Raw genomic sequence first — 4,576 nt, forward strand, 5'->3', positions numbered from 1 at the left:
TGGCCATTAAACAGAACAGGAAGGTAGGGCAGACTTCCTCTCCAGGATTCAAAGAAAGGTGAATTAAAAGGGACAACGAACTTTCATTTTCTCCCCTATATGTTTCAGCAAGGAGTTTTAAGGCCTGATGCTAACCTTAGCTATCAGATATCCTAAGGGGAGAAAAAATTGCCTCTGTATTTCTGAAAAACAACATGGTAGGTATCCAAAGCTGTAAATCTGACAGAATAATTAGCCCCATGCAGGACTTGACAAAGGCAATAAAAATACGGACAAAGATTTCTGTATAAAGAAGTTCTTGTAGAATCACCCATAAAACTAAATGTTCAACAATAGGAGAATAAACGGTCACATCAAATATGACGCCTTCATGCGATGAGATGTTACGCAGCCATCTGATATAGACAGATGCTCTTCGCCCAATATAAAGGGAAATAAGTGTTCGCATAACAGGAGGCCAACTACCCTAAACATCTATGTCAAGGCTAGAAGCATATGAGCCAAAATAGTAACTCATTTGGAGTATGGATGCTGGTATTATAGCCATGGTCATTTTCTTGTTTGTTTTTGTACTTATTTTCTGAATTCTCCCTCATGACAACAACTCATCTTCATGATCAGAGTGCAGCAGAGTTAGAGGCTGCAGAACTGACAGTTACGGTCCCGGAGCTCTGCCTGAAGGACACGAAAGCCGCAGTACTGCACACAGCGGGTGGGGGCAAACTTCCGCCTTTCACTGTCCACGCGGTGCTGAGCAGAGGCTGTGTGCCAGGAGCCGTGCCGACCTTGGGGGCATAGCGGTGGGTAAAGCCAGTGTCCCCCTCTAGGTGCTTCCAGAGCCTGGGGAGGCCGGCAGGTCCATTACACCCCTGAACGCAGTGGAGTGGGTCTTGTCTCTGTCCCTAGGGCATAGTAGATGCTCAGTAAAGATTTGCCGAATGAAGAAAAGTCTCTTAGTAAAAACAATAATAGCCACCATTATTATCAAGTGTGTCCCTAGGTCAGGCATTGTCCTAAACTTCACATTTTTTTTTTTTTTTTGGCCGTGCCATGAGGCATGTGGGATCTTAGATCCCCGACGAGGGATCAAACCCACACTGCCTGCATTGGAAGCACAGAGTCTTAACCACTGGACAGCCAGGAAAGTCCTCTCCCATTTTAACTCACCTGGTCTCCCTAACAACCCTCCTGATTTTACAGATGAGGGAACGGAGACGCTGAAAAGGCAGGAGCACAGGGAAGATGGTGCAGGAAGAAAGTGAGAAGCCTGCTTCCGAGCCTTGCCTGCCTTTCACGTCACCAGGAAAAGGACACAGGACGGCGGTGAAGGTGACTGCCTCGGGCTGGCCCGTCCTTCCCAGAGGAGGTGGCAGGAACGGTCCCGACATAGTTCACGTGGCAACAAAAACCTGTCCCCGTGTGAATGGCCATCCTGCCATCCTGTGAAACCAGCTGAGTTCTCTGGAGCCAGCTGTGGAGTACCTGCCCAGCTTTCTTTTCCAGGACTCCGGTGGGACACTTGTGTCCTGAAGGTCCCCAGAGCAGGCAAGGCGTAGCCAGGCAGGAGAGGAGGGAGAGGGGAGCCAGCCCTTGATTGAGGAGAGAAGTCTCTGGAAAGCCAAGAGCACAGATCGAATTTTCTCCTCTTACAGGAACAGGGAACCGAGCTGGGTCTCCCATGCTATCCTGTGATCTTGGATTATGTAGGAAGGAAGATATGAAATGTGTGCACATTGCAAAGCCCAGGAACGAGGCCAGGACTTGACACGCAACCGCTCCAGGCCTGTCTTCTCTGCTCCTGCCCGAGATGTGTACTTATCAGCTTTTTGATGGCAAGTCGCGACATGCCTGCATCCTTAAATATGAGTTGCTTAGTCTAGCTTACGTAGGGCTTCCTAGAAACGCTATCATACTTTGCATCACCTTCAAGGTCATGCTCATAACAATACGTTTCCTTCCCGAGGCTCTCCCGGGCCGGCACGTCCAGGACGCTCTGCACAGCCTGTGCTAAGCACCTGTCCTCTCCCCTACAGCTCTGCGCCGGGATCTGTGAGATGCACTCTCCCCCGGGTGAAGTTCCCAGAACACGTTGTCCGGGGGAAACAGAGAGCAGGTGCCATGAAAGTGAAAATTTAGTAAATTCGGAGCAACTCTGTCGATTCTGGAAAGCTTAGAGTCCCACTTACTGCAATGATTTCTGCTGTCTTTCCCATAGGTGTGTGAGAGCACCGCTCACATCTGCCTCCACGGCCTGTGCTGAAGGTGTGGTTTTACTGAACACACACGTTCGTGTTCATGTTGTCCATAGCCGTTCGTGTGCGGTGACAGCAGAGTTCGGTGTTAGCCTGTGTGATCCACAAAGCATAAAACATTTACTACCTGGCCCTTTGCCGGAAAGTTTGTGACCCCATTTTGGGTGCCGTTTCTCCTTTCTTACCTGTAAACACTTTAGTTTCCATTATATTTTGGCCTCTAACATTCCCAAAGTTTCTTTTCTTCCTCTGCCCCACCCTGAAACAGATGGGGTGCATTTTTAGGATATGTAAAAGCAGAGAGAGGGTCCCGGCGTGTTTGCCAGGCTGCTGACAGAGCAGGTGACAGCGACAGGATTTGCAGCTGGGCCTTGCTGTGTACCCGCCCGCCCCCAGATGTCCATCTATAGTGGGGCCCAGCTGGCCTCCAGCTTCTAGTTTCCTGCTTTCATTTTCGGTATTCATTTTATTCTTAGCCTAAGTTTGACACTTCCTCTTAGCAACATGCAAATTTCAGGCTTCCACAGATGTCTGGAAAGTTACAGCCCCAGCATGTCAGCCCTGAGGGTGGGATTGCATAGGGGTTCATTTTTTTTTTTAATTTTCCTGACTATATTTTTTTGAGTTTTCCACAAGCTGGTATTGTCTTGTAAGGAGGAAAATCCTTTGCAGTGTGTTCGCAAGAAATCCGGGTTTCAACCCTCTGCTCCCTCTGAAAACTTTCCTCACCAGGCTTGTTAAGGGCTTAGCTCACAAACGTTAGTTAGTGAGCCCCTTCTGCATGCTAGAGGCCGGGGATGTGGGCCCTGCCCGTGAGAGTCTAGCAGGGAAGAGAGAGGATTCCATATGCAGCCAAAATTCAAAATGGCACAGAGCATGGTGGAGTGATGGGAAAGGTTTTGGGGACAGGTAGAGCAAGGTGGTGATACGCCACTGGGGGGCGTTATTTGTGTTATAGAATGAAAGCTAGAAATACAATTTAATTTGGTAACAAGTCAGTCCCACAGTGGTAGCACCAATTTCCATTCCCCACAGCAGCGTATAGGGATACAGTTTCTCCCAATCCTAACCAGCGTCTGATGTCGTCGTTGCTTTTATGTTAGCTGCTCTGATAGGTGTTTAGAGCTATCTCATGTGGTTTGCGCTTCCCTCATAGCCAACGACAGTGAATGTTTTTGCATGTGCCTGTTTGCCATCTGTACATTCTCTATGGTGAGATGTCCCTGCACGCCTCCGCCCACACTGAACATTCCTTTTTCTTCCTTTCACAATAATATTTAGAGAACAAATTAGTGGATGCAAGGGTGAGGGATGTGGTGACACAATTCTGTATCTGGATCGTGGCGGTGGTTATACCAACGTTCACATGTGATTAAATGACACAGAACTACACCCATTGAACCAAGGTCAGTTTCCTGGTTTTGATATCGAACTACAGTTCTGGAAGGTTGGGGGCTCGGGGAGAGGGGTGCACAGGGCCTCTCTACTGTCTTTGCAAGTTCCTGTGTCTCCAAATAAAAAGTTAAAAAGCAAAGTCAGTACCAATCATTCTGACTGTAGGAGGATCAAAAAATCCACAATTGGGGCTTCCCTGGTGGCGCAGTGGTTGAGAGTCCGCCTGCCGATGCAGGGGGCGCGGGTTCGTGACCCATTGTTACTTTACCTCTTTCCCCAACTGATTATTTGTTTATCCTCAAACAGCCATATCACATCATCATTCGACATCAGGGCTCTGATTACGTGCCTAAGAAAACATACAAAGTCACCATGTGGAAAAGATTGTCACAATTCACCTGAGGAATATGAAGATGAAAACAGGATCTCCCCACGGGGCAGCTGAGAACAGCTGCCGCACCCTGGCCCCGTCCCCCAGCTCCAATGGCCTTTCCACACCGGGACAGGTCGCTGAGAGCTCCCTCAGCTTCCCCTGGCCTTTGTAAAAGGCCCCTTTGATGTGCCCTTTCTCATTTGTTTAAACAACACGAGACAGGATTCCTGAGGGCTGCAACCCAGAGGCCAGCTGGGTGGCCTTGCCTTTTTATGCAAAAGAGTTGAGAAACACCTGTCAGACTCCGAGGATAATTAACCTTTATTGCTTCTCATTAAGACTGACATTGTCACTCAGCACAGATGTGGCTGCTGGATGGGGCTGGGGCTGGGGAAGGGGCGTGGAAGTGTGGGTGGGAAACGAGGAGCAGAGGCTCAAAGAGACCCTAAGGGGGAGAGACACCCACTTGCTTGTGGTCGTACGCAGGGTCAGTGCAGCTGGGGCCTGCTCCAGCCGGGCCTGGAGCACAGCTCACAGCAGGACCTACCAGGCTGCA

This window comes from Neophocaena asiaeorientalis, unplaced genomic scaffold (genome assembly GCF_003031525.2).
Source record: "Neophocaena asiaeorientalis asiaeorientalis breed wild unplaced genomic scaffold, Neophocaena_asiaeorientalis_V1.1 scaffold137, whole genome shotgun sequence".
Classification (NCBI taxonomy): Eukaryota; Metazoa; Chordata; class Mammalia; order Artiodactyla; family Phocoenidae; genus Neophocaena; species Neophocaena asiaeorientalis.